Genomic DNA, 22,046 nt, shown 5'->3' on the forward strand with positions numbered 1-22,046 from the left:
AAAAGTGGCTACAGACAGAAATTATTTACCAGTGTGATGAACCATGAGCTAACACGGCCTGCATAATTGTTTCTATACTTGACTGGAAACCAAATACAGGGTAACATAACACCTGACTTTATTTAAATCCCTTTAGTAACAATATTCGGTGTCTGATTCAAAAGTCATATCAACACTATCATGACAGGAAATAAAATTCTTTATCTTAATAATTAGGTTTATTTTTACTATTATCAGTGAATTCTCATAATTGCTTTACAAGATGCCTTTTTAAAAAAGTTTACTCTGGCAGCGAGAAAGACAGACAGACAGACAAAGATAGAGAGAGACATAACAACTTACAAGTTTAGCTAATTATTTGTGACAATGCTTCGTTTTCATTATAAGCTACAATTTTCTAAAAATCTTTTGTTTTCACTATAAGCTACAGTTTTCTAACAATCTTTAGTTCTTATGGGTACAAATGTACCAGAATATATTATGATATTTTAGAAATGCTATTTCTAGCAATGAACCTATCAGAATATCCTTTACCAGGGGAATGAATAAAATCTTTTAGCCTAAAAGATTTTTATAAGAGAGGCTACTGAATCACAGAAAATAAAGTCACCACTTCTGCATTTTCTCCACTACACCCTCACTGTTGGCGTCACCAGCCCCCCGCCATCACCCCACCCCACCTCACGAAAATCTGAATGAGTAAGCTTCAAAATGGTAACTGCAGTATAAAATTCTTCTTTTACAATTACTTATAGAAATAAATGACATTTTCCCCATCAAATAAAACAAAGACTCCAGATCATCATTTTTGCTATTTCTTTTTGTGTCAAAACAGCTTTGCCATCACTCCCCCACCGTTCCTGAGCCTAGTATGATGGTGCAGAATGTGACAGTGTGAGCATGTACAGTGTGTCCTGCCATGGGGGGACACTCACAGCACCCTACAGACTGCAAGGAACCGTGTGAACCAGCAAGCACCAGCAGCCCAGCAGGAGGCGCCGCCAGCCTTCACGTGCACGCATGTGTGGGTGGGTGTGGGTTTGCAAGAGTGCACACGTGTGTGCACATAGGTGTGAGTGTGCGCAGGTGAGTGTGTATGTGCATGGGTGTGAATAAAAAATTTTAAATTATATAGGCCCTACCGTTCCCAAAATGGAAATGGGACAACTGGTTCTTATGGTTAGACTTCATTTTTTAATTAAATCTTGTTAAAATTTTTTGTCATAAAATGTGCCTTCTGGATGCCAGTGTGTCCCTGAAGATATGCTGTCACCCTGAGCAACATGAAATTATGTGTGTTCTAATGCGAGTGGACATAAGGCAATGTATACGGTCCCTGTTAGAGCCTCATATGACACCAACAATGTGTGACCTGACGGTTTACAATGTAAACACACACACACCGTCTGAAAAACATTCTCATCTCAAATTGTAATTATATGAGGCACAAACATCGTATCTTTAGCAAATTAGATAAAAATTATGTTTCTCAATTTGTAGCCCAACATTGTTTAAAACATCTTTGTTTCTTTAAAGAAAACAAGACTCACTCTAGTCAACAGTCATTTTTAAGGATGGGTGAGAAGTGACAGCTGTATTTGCTTTTTAATGGCTAAATGTGGTAAAGTTGCAAATTCCCTCGCGTCTTAATAACACTGGCTCTGAGCAATTAGGTTTCTATTCTCCCCGAACTTGCATCTTAATCTGTACCCCAATTATGCACAAAATAAAGGTGTTTTCTTAAACCATCCTGTTTTATATTCCATAAGAGGTGAACACTCCCAGAATGCTGCCTCACTGTGATCGCTGCTCTGTGGATAGATGAACCAGTGTGGGTGTTTCGCTAAAGAGCTGAAGCAACAATAGAAGAAAGGCTTCCCTGAACATGCCCCGCTTTCTAAAAGTCAGCTTCAAATCTATCCTGAAAAATCTAGCAGACACCCCAAATACCCACATACACTATGGAACATCCGTGCACCCCATCTCTTCCTCCTCGGTGGCAAAACACCCTGATGAAAAGCAGAAGGTGTGTTCCTTTCATAAAAGGCGCTCAGCTTTCGCAGTGTTCCCACGTTGGGATGTTTGGAGTCACGGGGATATTAGTATTAATGTATTAATATGACAGGCCAGCTGACTAGGTGTTTCCATTTCTAACTCATCTGGATAGCAAATAACACAGTCTTCATAGGAGAAAGGTAGCAATACTGGAAAATACTATGTACAAATGCAGCATTTTAGGATGAAAATATGTTGAACAAGCCACATTAACATACTTGGATTGACAACGATGTTATGGGACACATATTCCCCTTGAGAGATGACCTGATATTCTCTCTAGAAGGAGAGTACAAGTACAGGGATACAGTGACAAGGAATTGAGCTCCAATTTAAATTCTTTTTAAATAGCACTAGCAAGCCAAGTGAAATGGCTCTTCTTCACATTAACAACTTAAAGAACTAGAGTGACTCTCTAGGCAAAGAGAAGGCCACTCTGAAAGAGGATTATTTCTAATTACAAAGAAATGAAGAAAACGCCAGTTCTCCGTCCTCCCTTTAAGTTTTAGAAGAGTCCTAAGAGATCTAGTAGAATCGCCCTGTGGTTTTGCCCAGCTGAAGATGAGCCTGGCAGGCAGCCCATTAGAGGGGTGCACACAGATCCCTGGCCCCTCCTCCCCTCTTTCCCTCTCATCCTCCCTTAGAATGAAAAGAGCACGTTATTAGCAAAGGTCTGCAAAGGAGACCAAGGCGCCTTGTGTGCCCGCGCAGTTCTGCAGGATTCTCATGTCTGAGACCTGCGCGCTCTTCCTCTTCTATCTGATAAACTATACATTCGAGCGTTCTCATTAGGGCTCCCATCACCAAAGGGAGTGGAGATGAATCAGTCTATGCCCCCTCCCCTCTCTGCTCTGTCGAGATGATTTCATTGAAATGTTCATTTTCATCCCTGCTGGCAACATTCGAATGGAAGTATTTAACCTGTTTCCATTACTTATACAAATTACCATTACGGGGTAGGACAGATGTTAGAATCACGCCACGTAACTGACTTCCATACATTCTTTACAGCAAGTGAGAGGAGAAGGAAGGCAGCTAGATCATATTATCCAGGCTCAATAATGTTCTCTCTGTTACCAGATTCATTAACTTCGCACATCAGCATTTCACTTTCTTTCTTCGTGGAAATTCCCAGGCTAGTTGGACTCATTTAATTTGGAGAGAGAAACCTTTGTCAGTGATAATGTTTTGATCAGGTGCGTTAAGGGGGTGGGGAGGAGACCAGGAAGCGGGAAGGGGGGAGGGGCAAGAAAAAAGAAGAGGGGGAAGAGGAAACAACCTTGTCGAAAATGCTACCTTCCCAACATGAATGATAAAAGAGAAGTCAGTTAGAGATGCAGGGACTCAAAGATGGCTGTCACTTCAGATAGGCACGGGCACAACTCACCTAGACAGGTGACACTTTGGTGGAGCAAAATCCTGCTGCATTACTGAGCACACCAGGGATAGGGCTCAGGAAGACGCAGGCCCAGGGTGCCTGGGGCACCTAAGAGAGAAGTGAATTCTGCAGGTGAGTGGATTTCACTCTTCATTTGCATCCTTGAGTGAAGCGAGAGATAAAGTTTCCCAGCTAAAAAGATGGAAGAAGGTGCTTCAGTCTTAGTCTGGGTTCAAGCCTCAAGCATTCTTCACAATATTCCTCCCTGATCTATCCAAAGGAGAGGCTGGAGGGATGCCCACATAACGAGGGGATGTGCAGGGTCCTTGCGCAAGTCATTACTTGCATTTTCAAAAATTTAGTATAAACAATTCCTAGTCTAAGGACATTTTCTCCGATTTCTTCTGATCGGATGCCTGTGAGGTCCCTGAGTCCACGCTGCACCACGTCTCTAGACACGGACTACAAGTGGGATTCCTGGAGAATGCACAAGGTTTGGGTAACACAATTTCTAAAATAAATGATGCATTCATGGAGCATAAGAAACAAAACAAATTCTATCTCTTTTGTTTCTGCAGGAAAGTCTCTTACTGAGATCAGCTGAAGCAAGCACAGGTCCTCAACTCCCAACTTTTAACTTCATTTCCATGGTTCTCTCTTTCCCTTCAGCCTCCTTTGGTTCTGCCCATGAAAATGCTTGGAGAACAAGATTGAGCATGCTTCACTTAATGAAAACAGAGGGGGAAAGAAAAGATTCAGAAAAAAAGAAAACACACTAATAAAATCTAAACTACACCATGGGAGTGGGCTAAAAAGTGGAAGTTGTTACAGTCAAGTCAGAGTAGGAAAAAAAGGATGTTTGATGCTAACAGTTCCTAAATACTCACGACAGTAGCCTGAAAGAAGACAGTATACACATGCAAATATATTCTCTGTAGAAAGCCCACTCCGAACATCGGAAGCCATTTTTTTTCAGTGACAATATTGAAATCTAATCTCAAATAGGAAGAAAACATGTTCTCGGATAATGATCCACCTGGATAGAGAAGGATATTTTTCTAGCACACTTGTAATTTATTTGGGAGGACTATATTTGAGAGAAAAAAATGATTTGTTCTTGAATAAACATTTCATACCCACAGAATATCTGCTCAACCAGCATTATGCTTTGCATTAAAATGTCGTTGAATAGGAACAGGTTAATATCTGCTGAACCCTTCCTCTGGACCAGCCACCATCGGTAAGTACTCTACACGTATTAACTGTGTTAGCTCCTCACCAACACTACAAGGGGAAATCCTCTTTCACTCTTTATTCCCACATGAGGAAACTGAGGCACAGAGGTTAAGTGAGGTGCCCCAGGCCACGCCGTTGGTAAGACAAGGAGCAGGGCTTTCCCTAGATGGTCCACCCCAGAACCAGGCTCCTGACACACAGCCATAATGCTGCAATGGGCCATCTCTATCAGCAACTGTAAGTGGCATGAGTTTAAACCTGATTCCAATTTCAGAATAGGGTGCTTGCAAAATCAGGTCCTTGTCTACATGAAGGTCAACAAAATTGGTCTTGGGTAGTTCTCCCTAAAAGTTCTGGTCACATGTATCCGCCATGACAGGCTACAGAGGACAGTATTTTCAGGACTGCCATTTATGGGATGGCTACAATGCCCTGTCGGAATCTGTTTCCAGCCACGTCGACTCAGGGTCCATCACAGAGACAGAAGGTAGAACGGTGGCCGCTGGGAGCCAGGGGAGCTGGGAACAAGGGGTACCGTTTAATGGGTACCGAGTTTCAGTTTAGTTTGAGAAGATGAAAAAGTTCTGGGAATGGATGGGGTGGTGATGGCTATACAGCAATGGAAATGGATTTAATGCCACTGAAGTGAACACTTAATAATGGTTAATATAATTTTATACATCTTATCAATTTTATACATTTTACTACAATAGAAAAATAGAAGGATCAAAAACGTCTGTTTCCAACCTCGCCAGCCAGGTTCCCTCTATGGAGTCAGCTCTGCTCCACCCGACAGCTGCCCCTCGACAAACAGGCTCCAGCGTTGCCACCTGCCAGCCTTCAGGGCCCTCCCCCAACTCCCCCCAGCCCGTGATTCCCCCACACCCTGCGGCCACTTAATCATAGCACAGGGGAGGTAACCACGGGTCTAGTGATCTGTCTTCCTGCTGGGCCAGGTCTCCTTGAGCACAGAACAACATCTTAGTGAACCTTGGATCCTGGCAGCTAACATGGTGCCTGGAACAAAGTAGATGTTCCGTAACTACAGGCTGGATAGTGAATTAAAGAATGAGCAGACCCTGCATGTAATCCAAAGCAAACCGATGCAGATACATGCGCTGAGGCTGTGGCTTGTTTCCATACATGTGATGCAAATTTCCATGTGGCCCAATCACCTGGGAAGGTGAACCCTGCTGTATTAGAGCAGAAACACATCTTTTATCAATCTCCAGTATAAAATGCTTGTTTAAGGAGACTTTTTAAGAGATTGTATTTCCAGTATGCTGGCCACCTAGCCCATGTGGCAGTCAACATGAAGCCTCACTGTCGTCAATCAAACACAGTTCTTCCCAAGTTCTGAAGGCCCTAATGATTTGACTGTGAATAGGAACAACACATCAACTGGAATCATAAAGGGAAGAAAATGGGGTGGAAAAGGGAAAAACAGCCACTCTGAAATCCTGTCTCAGAAGATCCATCTTTCCTGAGTTGTGCCTCCCGTTAAATCAGTAAGAATATCTGTCAGAGACATCGCGCTACACCATTTGGCTGATGTCAAACCTAAATAAACCAGATCAGAAAACCAGCAAGTGGCAGGAGGGAAATGAATGGGCACAGAACAGTCTCACTGTAACTCGCATGGTTTGCTTGCTGATTTTTTGGGGAGGGGGAGGAGGGAAGTCGTGGCAATCACTGCAGTCATTTGCAGTACTAATGTCCAATTCAGCCTCCTTTCATTCCCCTGATTTAGGTGGTCAGAGTGGTTTTGTAGCCGACACGGGGAAGCTGCGCTGTTTAGCAGGCAGTTTAATGGGAAACTGGCAGTCTTATTTCTTTTCTAGATTTGGTTTGTCACTAGGTCTCCATTACATGCCACTCAGCTTTGATGTCTTTGGACAGGACTGATCAAAAGATGTCATTTGACCTACACAGCATGGCAGAAACTTGGAGAAGTCTCATAAAGCGACACTCTGGCTGTAAATAAAATGACATTATTATTTCCTCTCTCCTATCATGTAGAAAAGCCAATTATGGTAATGCACTGCATGTCAATGAAAATACAGCAATCTTTTTGGAGCAGCAACTGCAGGCATCAGTGCTGCAACTCTCCTTCCTGGGAAAATCTGCCCATTGGAAAATGAAGAGGAAGGAGGTGATAGATGTCTTAAAGACGGTTAATAAAATCCTGGACAGCCAAGAAAAGTGCAAGTCAGCAAAACAATTGGAAGTGCAAAATGCAAACTGTTAAGTTTCCAAATTATTTAATAATTTAATCTTTGGTGATTTATATTCTGTCACCAAAATGGCCAGTATCATGTCCTGCATTTCTTAGCGTTTGACTGACAGGAAGGGCGATTTATAGTGCTAATAACCCCCTTTGAACCCACTTCTTCTTAAGGAAGCTGACTCAGAGGGGAGGGGAAATTCTGACCTTGTCCCTGAGATTCATTTAGAAGTTGCAGTCATGAGGTGTAGTGCTGTCTGCCCTGTGTCGAGGAGACGATGTAAAATGTCATACAGGCTACTGTGCTGCTATTGTTTCAGAATGCCCGATTTTATGCATTTCCACTTGTGCAAAACATTCACCATCTTTCTCCTACTCAAGCATGTGTCAGAACTGAATACGCACACGAAAGGTCTCTCTTCCCCTTTCCAGAAGCATTTCTTATACCCAGCATCATGTCTGTCACAAACGGCTATCATTTAACAGTACACACTTATTCACTCCACTTAGGGAAGAACCCTCTCCTCTGTCCGCTCCACTCATAATGTCTCCCCCTAATTCAGAGACACTTGAAGCCTATCGCCTGTGATGGATTTCAGGACTCACTGGAGCAGCCCTACCACGGTTTACGGTCTGGAAGGAATGAGCAGCCTTCCATCCCCTTGAATCCCATCTCTGGTTCTTACTCCATGCCAAACCTCTGAAGAAACGCTTGCCACTGCGTTCACACACAGTGTGGCTGCCTGACTCCACGGTCTGTGGGTGAGATGGGGTCCATCTCTTCCGTGACTATCCTATGTGTCCAAGATGCAGCATTAACCTGTGTTCTCAGTCGGCATCATTTCTTCGAGTTGGAAAAAGATGGCTTCAGACCAGCTTTGGCAGGATTAGGGGCAGAGCTGCAATGTAAAACGAGGTTTTCTCCCAGGGGATACATTTTAATATTTCTGTAATCATGGTGTATATTCATTTTAAGAAAAAATAGAGCCATGCAATTTGTGTCCATTGAAATCAAGGAAATAAAGCAATTTTCAGAGCTACTAAGTCTGTGACAGAAATAAAAACTCTTCGGCTATGTCAGAACATTTTTTAAATGCTCCTAATTGTTTGGGTAAAAGAAATTTCATTATGACAAGTCATTTCCAAGCACACATTGCAACTACATCTTTTTCCCCTGCAATTTAATTTTGGTGCATAATACAGTTCAGATTAAATTTAGAAGCTTCATCACATTTTAGAAACTTTAAATAATATTCTTTATGTCAATACTGCCAGGGCGTAACAAGATCTGACACTTGTAAGGCTACAAATTGCACTGAACACAGTCCCAGGGAGTCCCCGCCAGGACCCAGCGCCCAGCTCCTGCAGGTGATCTATTGGAGCCCACAACTATAGTTCTTGACTCAAGCACCATCAATTGTAGTCTGCAGGTGGTAGGTGAAAGAAAATTTAAGCTGTTCAATTTTAGTGCCACTTTTTGGCTTTCAAAAGACATCCTTATGTTTCAAGAGAACATAAGACTGTGACCTGTTTTCCTATCCTCTGTTCTGCTTCCTAAGGACTACGTTAATTACTATTACTCCTACATACAAGTTGGATTTCTGTTCATGAATACTCTAGCCAAGGTCTGTAAGCAGCTCACACCCACCCCTCCTTGAAGCTCCTGCCTCATTACAAGGGGACCTATGTTATCTGCACATGAACTCAATGAAAACGGACTCTATGAATTCTTGTTTTTACTTGGAGGCCTAGTATTATCTACAACCTATAAATCAATCCACTGTATTGAAGTCGGGAGGCTTTCCTTAAAGAGCTACTGTTTGATCTATTCCTAACTTGGAAAAAGAATTCTAGAACAGATGAGTTGACTTCGACAGCTAAGTGTGAGGACAGGGTGAGGCCCTAGCACTGGGCTGCAAGTCTCGTCCCACACCACATGTGTATCATGGGCCGTGGTCTGTCACCCTTCTAGTAACCCTTGTCCGATGGGACAGCATCGATCGCTGGCCTGGGGATGGGGACCTCTGTGGTCTAGGCTCAGGACACCAAACACGGTGAGCAGTGCAGGTCTCTGTGCAGTAATAAAATGTTAGCACCACTTGCTTTAATTAAGAATTTCCTCCTGATCTCATTTAACCTCAGGCTAGAAGACTTGGTTCTTTCCAAAGAACACTTTTGTAAACTGATTCCCAAATCCGACAAGAAAAAAGACAGTCTATTGTTAAGCAATCCTAGAAAAGCGTTATTTCGGTAAATATAAGTACTTTATTGCCTTTTAGGTGGGATTTCATGAGATTCACGTAAGAGGGAAAATAGTAAAGTCATCATCGGACAGGAAAATGACAAAGCATTTCTGCATTTCTGAGCTTTGAGGGGGTCTCATCTAGAAAGTGAGAGGGAATGAGATGGGGGAGAAGCAGATTTATCCACTGGATATTTCATTCTCTACCCCAATATTAAATTTTATGTGGGGAATCTAGGAGTTTAAAACCTTCACATTTTTCTGTAATAAAAAAGAAATACAATATCCTGTTGCTATGCACAGTGACACTTTATGCAGCAAAGAAAACCATTCTCCTTAGCTATTCTTTGAAATACGACCTACGACGTCATTTAATTTTTGAAAACCCTAAGGTCATGTAACACACTTTCTCTGTCATTTGTAAGTACATTAACTCAGTGGCCATACGACAGTGAAATTATGATAATGGGTTGCCAAAATGGGTCAGGCAGGCATTGCATTTCATGTTAGCTTCAAACAACCATCAGGACGCAGCCCAAATCAAATATGACAGTAGAAAAGCACAGAGTTTACTTTTCTTAAAGTGTTTCTACTTACTCAAGCACACAGACATGGCGAGCCAAAGGGACCCCACCTCAGTGAACTGCAAGAAAATATTCCACTCAAAGACAAATTTCTCTTACATTTTTTTTTTTTTTTTTTTTTTTGCTTTAAAACTCACAGATGTCGAGATAAAAGAGAAAGAGGTCAAAGTGGGCTGCTTTCCAAAACATTTCTCTACCACGGTCCAAGATTTGAACAAGTGGGATCATATTCTGCATGTAAAATTGCTCTATTAAATTAAAATATTTTAAAACAGAAGCATATTTAATGTACCAATTTAAGCCAAAAAAAATTTTTAATAACACTTGTTTTGTGCTGAACTCTTGTGAGAAGTGAGAAGAAACAGAAAGTAGAAATTTATTTTAGCTGTGGATAGTCCATCTTTGCTAAAGCATAATTGAGCAAAAAATGCCTAGAATTCATAACTAGAAATGTTTGTCTCCTCAATGTCAAAAAAAAAATACTTATAAAATAACAGATTTGACACTAAAGTTTAAGAATAAACTTTTAAAAAGACATTTAAGTATGCACGCCCTGATAAGCTTATCCTGACTCGCTTCCATAATCCCGTATCTACACAGTCCCTTCCCTTGCTCGCAGGGGCTGGCCTCCAGTTGGCCCAGGTATCATGCTCCTGATTCAGGAGACCCTGCCAAAGAACCCCACCTCAAAGCACAATCACTTTGGGCTCAGAATTAAGTTGCTAACTACCTATGTGCATCAGAGTGCAATTCCTTTTAAATAGCCCTTTCCCTTTCTTCTCCTTCTCCTACACTAAAAAAAAAAAAAAAAATTCTGTCAGTGTAATAGTTCCTGGGAGAATGCTAAGCATGAGGCTGATGAACACAAAGGCACAGAAACACCACCCGCATGCAGAAGTTATCTGAACGGCAGAGATAATTGCTAAAATAATTATTTTGATAGAAGCCAGCTGAAAGCTTCTGTAGTGTATTTTACTATTCCCGTTAAGGGTAAACTATCCATTTCAGATATATGCTATCCACAAACATATTTACTGGATGACATTTTGTTTTCAATTTCTTTTTGGAAAAATAATCATATCAAAAAGCAGGGACTTTAAGAGCCAGCTAACTATACTTTTAACACGTACTTCTGATTATTGTGCTATAATCTTATAAATGAGTGGCACCATGCGATCTTATGAAGCAATATCCCCAGTCTATAAAATAACACTGCATTTATAGCAAGAGAAGAAACATAAAGGATATTCTGGACTATTCTATGGTTAGCATCAGCTTCAGCTCCTTGAAACGGGTGGAGTTGACGGACAATGGAATAGAATGTAGTATAACTACAGTAGCCTTGAGCAAAGACACAATTATAGCTGAAAAGCATCTTAGATGCCTGACTGTTGCTAGCATCAGGGTATAAATCAACAATTGCTTCTTCCCTTTTCCTCTGCAGCTTCCTCCCCTCCAAATTCAAAACACAGAGACTTCCAATATCAAAAACTTGGTAAAAGGTCATTTTGTTTTCCTCAATATCATAAAAACAGCATAACTGGATCTGACATCCATATGTAAATCAGTTCAAGAAAACACTGATTTTCCTTCACACTAAATTATTGTATCTATATGAAATGTTGATACAAACAACACAACTAACAAAAAATACCATCTCTGTGGTTTAATCCCAGGATGAAATAAAAAACACAGACATATTGAACATGGCTACTGTCTCTTGGCAGCATCACTAAAGCAAACCATTTCCTTAACTGATAAGTACATACCTAATTTAATTATGTTAAGAGTTAGAAATGCTAACATTCACTTGCAAGAGAAGGGATTTATAAAATACACAGCAAGGTGTCAGAGAATATATTGATTATTGATTATTTATTTATACTGATATTTAACACAAAACAAATGGATGTATCTCTCTAAGATACTGAGAAAGAACAAAGGAGACAGATTATTTAAATGACAGTGACATAAATGGAAGTGCAGGTAGATCTAGCACCTCAAGGTCCTCAAAAAGGTGTCATAAGTCAAAGCGATAAAAGTTGAATTTGATTTCACCCTAGAAATAATCTTAGCTTGCTAGATTACATTCCAGATGATTTCATGCCCTTAATTTTTTTAAAAAAAGATGTGACCACAAGTAACATGTTTAATCAAATATTTAACGAACCTCCATACTGAATAGTACGAAGCTTCCTGATGCACACACATACTCATTGTGGAGGTAGCATGGCTTAATAGAAAAAGCTCTGGACTGTTACCCAGAAAACCAGCCTCTTATCTTAATCATACAACGACACTGCTGGGAAACTTGTAGAGGGTCCATAATCTACCCTGAGTCTCTGTGTCCTCCTCAACGAAAATGGCAGGGTTGGAGCAGACGATCTCTAAAACCCATTGGGACCTGAAAATGTTCTCTGAGCCCCTTGAAGGCCAGAAGCACAATGCCATGTACAGGGCACAGATGGAAGAGACGGTGGTAATGCTTCTCAAGAAGAAGAACGGAGCTTCCCTGAGTCTAAACAGATTTCAAAAGGTAGAGGGAGAACAGGAAAGACGCTGAGAAGAGGGACTACATAAAGGGAGGCATGGCCACCAGAGACTGTGTGGCACTTGGAAACAGAAGTGCCTTGCTGCCATCCCAGAGTGAAGACTGCATTTGCTTTTGTTATAACAAGACCGCTCTTGAGGTCGGATATATGCTTAATGCAAGTGCATTTTAGAGAGAATAAATACTATTTTCTCTAGTTTAAAAGAACAAACCTGATGGTCCTAGCCAAGAGGCCAACTGACAATTTACATTTATATCATAAGCCCGTAAGCCACACTCTCCATGTCTGTATAGGCCACAGTCTGGGTAGCGCCTGTAACAATGCTTGGCACACACTTGATGAATATTTGTTGAATAGATAAAAGAAAAAATATAGAAAAGCATATACCATTGTCTTTAATGTGACTCAATGTCATGTAGTACAACATAGTACCTTACTTCATCATTCCTGCCGTGGTTTTTCTGTTTGTTTTGTACTTTTTATAGTATCACTAAAGGGGAAGGCAGTTCCTTAAAGTCTATAGTGACCACAGTGTTCTGGTAACCTCCTGCAGCAAAATAAACGCTTTCTTTGAAATCAGGAGTTTTGCTTCACCAAGCTCTTACTTCAGTGTAAATTTCTTCCTAAAAAGGAAAGCCTCAGAGACCAGTTTTGCATCTCTCAACTGGCTCTGAGAGTCTGTCAGCTTTTTCAGGCCACCATCTCATCGAAACCAGCAGCTTTCCCCTGCACTCCGCAGACACACCAGGCACAATCCCTATCTCCTGGAGAGAATACAGGTCACTCCTCCAATTCTTCCTTCTCAACACCAAAAGCCTCAAGGGTTTGGCTTGAATGATGGCCAAAGACCATGTGAGCTGTAGCTACTTATTTGTTTGTTCACTACACTGTAAGTTGATTTGTAAGGTTATCCTATATAGAAATTAACATGCACCCCTGACGTCAAAACTCTCGTTTGATTTCAAATACCCTAAAGCAAGTCTTTTCACTTCGGCCAAAGGTCCTACAGCATTCAAATGATGACAGCAGCTCTTAGAAGTGCACTGTGACTTTCTCTTATCAGTCATTTAAGAACTGAATACACTACGTAACTATGAAATGAGAAATTATGTTGTAAACAAGATAGAACCAGAAGCCTGAAGAAAGCCACACAGAACTCACACGCTGTGCACGTGTCGCTCTGGGCAGCAGCCCCTGCTGAAAGCAGTGGCCACCCTCTCGCTCTGTGGCTGAGCTGAGGGACTAAGGCTTTCTCCCCTCTGGTCATCTCATCCAAGGCTGAGCTGATGGTCGGTGCCAGCATGAGCTGACAAGACTCCTGACATTCTTTAGAGAATGTCTTTCTGTAAAGAGGTGACTGTTGTCCTTCAAAAGAATAACCCTGGGAAGGCCATAAATGTGTTACAATGATGTCGCCATGAGTCAAAGCGTTTTTGGAACGTCTCCATGGCAGAATTAGACAGCGAGTCTCTTAAGAGATACAGTTCTCTTACCTACCGTCCCAAATCCTCCACCCTTTCCCATCTGTCTTTCCTCTTCCTACTTGGCCGGGTAGTAGGCCCTAGGGTTGTTTGCCAACACTCAGGTCCTGCTCCTCCAAGTACATCGTGGAATTGGGCTTCTCTGTCTCCGTGGGAGGAGATATGACCAGTGAAACGTGACCGGAAGTGACATACTTCACTTCCGGGAGAAGCCCGTACACTCCACCACGCTCCTCCCGGCCGAGATCAGCAGCGAGGAAAAAGGGACGCGTGTCCCACGGATGGAGAAATTTCCATCCACTTTCCTTTGACATTAGAGCTCCTGTAAAGAGAGGAGGTATAAAAGTAAGAGAGCACCTGAAATCAAGCCGCCCGTGGGTACCTGGAACTTGGGGAGTAAGGCTTCCCTGGTATATCACCACCACGGCCGCAAGCTTGGGTCTGATGCCTGGGCATTCCACCAAAGCGTGTTTCACATCAGTGTCGACGAAAAGAGCCACAAAGGCAAAACTGAGGAGCATCCAGGAAACTCCCAGTGAAAAGGCTGGGGCGATGGTCCCCCCCTCCCCTCCCCAACTCTGCCCTCTGCACCCCTTTATGAAGATCAGCCAGCAGCTGCCTGTGTCTCTCTAGTACAGGACAGACAGCCTGAACTCTATGCATAGTACTGGGCTATGAGAAAAGAGGAGGAAAAGATGACTTCGTTCACAGACACAGCGCTTCTGCTGGTGCTCTTCTGCATAGTCCAAAACCATTTACTGAGCTTCTGCTACTTGGCACCAGACTACTTCTGCGGGGAACACAAGATGAAGACTGTCTTTGTCTTCACAGAACTTAAAGGTAGGATGTGAAAAAAGGATACCTTCAACCCATTTTAATACACAACAAAATGCTGTGAGCAATATCCTAGAGTATAGGCCGAATGCTGGGGAAAATGCAAAAGTGGGAGATATTTTTCTTTTGTCCAGGAAGATAAAAATAAATATTTGCTATTGAAATGAATTCACATGTTAGTGACTGAAGGCCAGGGAAACACGAGAAGCCGCAGGCTAAGAGGCTGGCCTGGGGCACAGAAAGAACCCCTCCGGGGCCAGGCCTGCCCTCATTCGTGCATTCGTTCATTTATTCATTTACTAATTCACAAGGTTAGGACGCGAACGCTGAATCATGGGCCGAGAGCTGCCATCAAGCACAGAGCTGACTTGAGACCTGAAAGCCATCAGTACAAAGGGCTGCATGGAGTTGGGACATCACACACACTCAAGAAGTGGAAGTTGCCCTAATCTATCCAGAGGGGTTTCCCTTCCAGAAGCAATTTGGCAATTAAAAGTATGCATACTCTTTGACCCCACGATATCCTACTTTTATATCCTTGGAAATAAAAACACCCATAGGTAAATACCCAGCAGCACTGTTTAGGGTGAGCCACAGCCTGAACGTTCACCAATAAGGTACAGTAATGTATTCCCTTAGTTGCAGGGGATACATGATACATAGTGTTTTTTCTTCTACCCATTATAAAATTTAATTTATAAATTTGCCACAGTAAGAGATTAACAATTATAATAAAATAGAACAATCATAACTATGTACTGTAATAAAAGTTTTGTGAATGGGGTCTCTTTCTCTCTCAAAATATCACACTGTACTCACCCTTCTTCTTCTGTGATCTGTTGATTTGATAACCAAGACAGCTACTAAGTGACTAACAGGGGCAAGTGGCAACTACAGTGTGGATATGCCGGGCAAAGGGGTGATTTGTGTCCTAGGAGGGACCGTGTAGGACTGTACAAGATTTCATCACGCTACTCAGAATGGCACACAATTTAAAACTTATGCATTTATTTCTGGAATGTTCTGTTTAATATTTTTGAACAATGGTTGCCTGCCTGTGGGTGAGTAAAATCGTAGAAAGCGAAACTGAGGATAAGCAGGGCAGCTACTGCAATGGCCACTCACATGGGCTGGCCACACCTGGTAGAGTGTGCAGCATGGAAGAGCCTGAGTGAAATCCCTCTCTGGAGCAATGATTGTGACTTATTTTTAAGTGCAAAAATCAAAACTGTGCTGTAATGAATTCCATTTTTTAGAAAACAAAGAAAACCCCGCACACATTCCTAAGTTTTCATAGACCTGTGTGAGCACATAGAAAGGTGAGGAAGACAGAACCAGGCGGCTCCTACTGGTTACCTTTAGGGGAGGAGGAAAGTGAAATGGACAAAGGGCAAAAGACAAGTGACCTTCTTTAAACTTTTCTTATGAAATGTCAATGCTTTATAACTTTGTATTACTATGTTTAAGTATCTATTTTTATAATTTTTTAATAGCAAGTTAAGAACATGTGAGTAAATGGCAGCTGGCACGAACATCACCACTGCCATTGTCAGCATCATCACCATCGTCATCATCCATCAGTGGACAGTAGTCACCTGCCCTGATCTTCATTGTGAGCTCAAGTGAGGAGGGCAGTCCTGGATGGCTACTCTAGGATGGAATTTTTCTCACTGAGGGCCACAACTCACTAGTGGATCACGAAATCAATTCTGTAGCATCTTTTTAATAAAATAGAATAGAAAAGTTGACAACCTCACCTTAGTACAGTCTAGTATGTTTCTGACACACTGACACACACATTTATATACTGTATCGCCATGGAAAATATATTTATTACAGAAAGTCATTCCTTAGAAGAAAAAAATTTCCCTTTTTCCCAAATAAAGAAATCTTTATTTTTCTTGAATGAGGCCTGTAAAGCTTAGTTTCTTGCATTGATAAAGTACACAAATACTTGCGACTTTACACAAAAGCTATCTAACCTTTACAGCAACTCATGCTCGTGCACTTATTGAAAACAGCAGTTATTACATGTGAGATTTTAAGTGTGAAACAAGTACATACGGGTGCATACGAGACACAAGCTCACATAGTAGACACTAGAGATGTTACTTCCATACAAAATAAATGTCACTTGGGAGTGGGGCACTTGCAGAGAGCACGCTGACAGTGTATACCACGTGCACTCCATCGACACGTCTCCACAAAACCTGCATGGTGGCCGTGGAGGAGCACAGAGGAAGGGTCCCTGTACTGGCCTTCACACAGTGCAGTGAAGCTGCAGACACCGCGTCACACTCAGGTGAAAGGGTCTCCCAGACAAAGGAGCAGCAGCCAGCAGATGGGTCCTAGGAGCAGGTCCAGGCTGCCTCCAGGAGCCCTGCTCCACAGGCTGGGAATTCCTCTCTTCCTGCCCTGCTAGGAGTCCCGATGCCTCCTCTGATAACGAGGCTGTGACGTCCACAGCTCCGTGTGCAGCCCCGGTTCTAAGCACGTGGCCCTCCTATCATTTCCCTCAGGCAACAGCTTTATCACTTTACAAAGAAACTGAGGCAGGTGAGGCACCCAAGCTCACAGAGCTAGGGGATGGCAGAGCTTCTGTTACCACGGGAACATGTGCAACATGACTAAGGTGACGACTGGCGTTTGAATCCATGAGGAGGAGGAAGAAAGCGTGCAAACATTCTGGCTTGCTGCTTCCTCATCAGGAATGCCACATCAGAGAGATCCCAGAGGCAAAAGCAAAGCCGTTCATTAATTCATCTGCAGACACCAGCCTTTGTTTGTTTGTTTGTTTGTTTTTTGTTTTTTTTCGTCTACTAACACCAAGTTTCCTAAGGTAACTTAAGACTAAATTTTTAAAAAATGAAAAATTTCCTAAATTAGTAACTTACAAAATATCCTCAGATAATCAATAATCCTTAAAAACATTTTCTCATAGAAAGCTGTATTAGTTCAAGCACTTGCTCTTATTAATAGGTTAAACTGTCACTTTCTCTGCCTTGCCCTAGCCAAGATTCTGAAACATGGGCAGAATTATGTGTGGGTTTTTTTGTTTTTTGTTTTGGCACATGATGAGAAGAGGCATGGCTTACAACAGCAATAAAAAGGGACCAGCCCTTAAAAAAAGTTTAGCATCGTCTATGTACATGAAGGTTTTCGGTAAATGTTTCAAATGAACTACTGCAAAACAGGGGCGATCACATGCTACTTGGGGCCTTGAGTACTCTGTCAATGAAGGAGGTTAGTTCATTAATGATCCCCCAATTGAAGGTCAATTTGATAAAGCTCTTTAACTGTCTTCTTTAAAACTGCAACAAACAGAAGGATGGGCCCCTTTCATCAGCAAAGCAGATATAGGAGGGTGTTTCACATACATCTTTGAAGCAATAAATGCACATCACCACTCTTTTTTGATAAACAGGGAAATACAATCAAGTTATCTGAATATTTTTTAAAGAGCCACATTTTCCCATAAGTCTATCATAAGTAAAATACTTCATCTGATATATCAAAACTTAAAGATTAAAAAAAAATCTTAATTCCAAGCATCAAAAGCCTCCAGCCACCTAGCTAGCCATGGTTGTGTTTGGGTGTAGAACGGGTAAAATGCACATCATTGAGATGTTTTTGTATCTACATAACATATGTTGCTTCAGGAATCACCCCAAAACTTCATATTGCATATACTCATGAAAATTACTGAAATCACTAAAAATTTCAAACAGAAACAACAATTTAAAGAAGAAATGAGATTTTTTTCCCCACATTTCTGTCATCGAATTCATGAATCACTATAATGAGGTTTACATGAAGATATTTATAGAAAATTCCAGTGAATTGCCCTTCAGTTACCAGTTCCAGCTTTCACTGTGATTGCTAACATGTAGATATCAAGAAATCTCTTCCCTCTCCATTTTGTGGCATTTTTATAGGAGAAGGTGGAACTATCCAGTAAAGGCAATGATATCATATCTTATTTAGGCCAGGGGAAGTAGACTCAGGTTAGGCTTCAGAATATCCACACACACCCCTCTACCATGGGTCCTGTGGTTCAGAAACCTCTGTGACCCAGCTGATCTGCTATGACCAGACCTGGAACACTTTGATCTGTCTGATTTCTGGGCTTCAATTACTCAAGACTAACAATGAACAGCAACCCTGCTACCAAAAACTGCTTTGCAATTATTCTAGAAATGGAACCTAATTTATAAAGCAATGATACAAAGCCTGTCAATGATAAGCAATGCTACTGTTGGAAATTAATTCTTCTTAAAAAAGTCATACTCCTTATGATTGCATAGTTACACTGATAATAGATCTTTTTTGAAAAATTGTTATTTAAAGCACAGAAATATCTGTTTCCACTGAACTAGTTTTAGTTGCCTATTTAAAGTCATTTGAGTGTCTTTATGCATTAAAGTGTTATCACTCTTGCCTTGGCCAATATCCCTATGAAAATAGCTCCCAAATTAAATTCCTAATAAATTAAGTTAATAATTCACCTTCATTAAGTAATTTAATTTCTTTAGTGAGCAATAAATAGTTCTGATGACATTCTTCTAGGACATAAGTACAAATGTTATTTTTCTTCATTAGCTCAGTCTCTTCCTGAGTACAAGAAGTAAAATACACATGCAGAAGCGCGGTCTATTTGTTATTTTTTGTTTTTGTAGCTGCAGCATCACTGCAACAATTCCATTGTGTTTAACAGAAATCAAACAATTTGGGCAGCTGTGTTCAACGAAAACTAATTTCCCAGAAATCTTCAAACCCTGACTTCAATTTTTTCATTTATGTTCAATCTACATACGTATATTTTAACAATCAAGAAAATCACACAGGTACTAAAAAATACAAGTGGCATTTTCCTAGAAGTATTATTAGATTTTGTATCACACATAAAATCAAAAAGAGTTACAGTTTTTAAAGCGCCAACTGGCTTGTATTATATCCCCAGCTACGTTAGGGGGAAAATTATTGGTTAGAAGATGTAAGTTATCACCTGTAAGTATAAATAGCATGTTACCTGTATTTAGCGTATTTGTTTCCTATTGAGCTAAATGTACCCTGGTGGTCACATTCACACATTTAAGTAACATTTCCTACAGCTCTACCAGGCATGGGAGAGCAGCACACCATCTCCATGGAGGTGTGAAAATGAAAAACTAGAGGTGAACAGGCAGACGTGAATTCAACCAGACCCACATATGCTGAAACAACACAGTGAGCGTCATCCTCTTCCAAATGCGATATTAGAGAAAGCATCCCAGATGGTAGGGGAGGAAGAAAGGAAACACACATGTCAGAGGAACAGAACCAAATTTTTTCCAGCAAATTCAACTCAAAGGATACATACATTAAAACAGATACAGAAGGTGTGTTTCATCATCGAGAGACTATATGCAAAAACTGTTTCCATAAAATACTTAAAGAATTTGTACTATCAATTATTGAAAGTAATTCATGAAGTAAAATCACAACTATTCAGAACCCCACTGGGGAGTCAATTTTGGAGGCTGGGTCTTCTGGATAATTGGGGGTTTACCCTTTTAAACAGAATTTTATTAAAATGTTTAAGCACTGGAAAAATCTACATAAAATCTACATGCTTTTGCCACACTATTTAAAGCACACTGAATAAAATTAAAGTTCTCTAACAACTAGAAAAAAAACCTGTGAGCCATCAGTGATAACGACAAAGGGCAAAGAACTATTCCATTTCTAAGAAAAGGCCCACAGTGCTGTGCTTTTCATATTATTTATTATTTTGCTATAGTTTTTCCCTCTCTTCTTGCTTACTATTAGGTCATCTGCTATCATTTCTCCCTGTTATCTGTGTGTCTTTTCCCACTCCCAATTTACTACTTTTAATTTGCTGTAGTCTAGAAGATACTCATGAATATTAGAACTGTGTATAACAGGACAATAAAATTTAAATAATGATTGAGAACCTGGAGAGAGTGTCTATGAGTAAATAATGAATTCAGTACATGGACTTTTCATGCTCAGTGTCTTTTTATTCCTTCTGATTCTTAGTTCCGATCTAGAAAAATAAAGATGATAATTCATTGGTTTCTGCATAGATGAGGTTTTTCTGTTTCAAAAAGATATTTTCTGTTAATGTCTCAAATCCTTATTTATGTATTATCATATTAAAGTATCCTGTCGTCCCATAAAACAGTAGTATTCCCTTTTATCAGAGAAGAAATGGGTGGCTCGAAGAGACACATTTATTAAAACTGAGCACAAACATGACTGTCAATTCCTTGCTTAAACTTCTAAATCACAGCGCACTCGAATAGCAAGCCAAGATTTAATTTTCATTTTTAAAACCAAACAGAAGCATGAAAAAAGGGAAAATATTTTACATTAGCTTAAAGACGACCATGAAAAACTACCCCAACACAGGATTACTGCAGTCAGTGCCACGCCAGGCCCTGGCCAGGGGCTAAAGCATCTCGAGATTACGCTACAGGAATTAGGCCTGTGCAGTGGCAAATACAAACCCATATGATTTTATATGTTTTAAAGTTTCTCTCACCACTACCAGATAACACTGACCTGAAAAACTGGTAGGTGTTTTATAAAGTAGCACATCTGAACGATATCTGCAAAAGGCCTTCCCTAAAACTGAAGACTGTGAGAAAATTAGGAAGATTTCATTATTAACACGACTTTTAAAAAATCAGGTCCTTTCCCTCACGCCTAAGCCATCTATCTAGTGGGCATTTTTCACTTGCACATATAGTTGCTTTCACTATTTCATTGTGTTTAGGCCCCTTTTCCTGCCAATTCACTCTGAAAAGATTTCACTTTTTAAACAGTCAGCCTTCACAGACTTGAAGATAGTTTCCTTTTCCAGGGTAAATAATCCCAGTATCTCACTGATTCTACACCAGCCAAGTAAAATTTCTGCTTCCCAAAAACCTCGGCTGAAGAGCGGCCGTCCCTGTGCTGCTGCAGCCTGGGCTGATTTTAACCATTGATTATTTATTTGCAGAAGATGATTTAAGGCATCACTGTCAACTGATATTTGATTTTTTTTTTTAAATCCAAACACTCCCCATTGATTCATCATTGTTGAAGAGCTACGGTATTTTCTCAAAATAGAAAAGCCACAAGAGAAGGTCATGATAAAAAAGCACTAAAATCTAGTACTAAAATCTAGTACTGAAATCTAGCTACCACATACAAAGGTAAACAATAGCATCTGCTAATACAAACAGCTAATTAGAAAGATTCCCAAAATCAACAGCATCTCAATACACAAATAACCAGTTACAATATAATAGAAAAGTCCACTCACAAAGACGAAAATCACAAAAACAGATAAATAAATAACCTAGGCGATTATCTTTGGAAAAACTCACAAAACTTTATAGCGGCAAATAAGATTTGAATAAACTTGAAAATATACCAAAGTTGTTTTTAGAATGGAAAATTTACCACTATAAAGA

The 22,046-nt window shown here is 40.7% G+C and overlaps 1 protein-coding gene across 2 annotated transcripts in view; it reads right to left on the minus strand.

Annotated features, from left to right (window-relative positions):
* TSHZ1 (teashirt zinc finger homeobox 1) overlaps positions 1-22,046 on the minus strand; it is a 78,911-nt gene that overhangs the window by 15,250 nt on the left and 41,615 nt on the right. The gene's annotated exons all lie outside the window — the stretch shown is intronic.

The sequence above is a fragment of the Piliocolobus tephrosceles genome, chromosome 18 (genome assembly GCF_002776525.5).
Source record: "Piliocolobus tephrosceles isolate RC106 chromosome 18, ASM277652v3, whole genome shotgun sequence".
In the NCBI taxonomy this organism is placed as follows: domain Eukaryota; kingdom Metazoa; phylum Chordata; class Mammalia; order Primates; family Cercopithecidae; genus Piliocolobus; species Piliocolobus tephrosceles.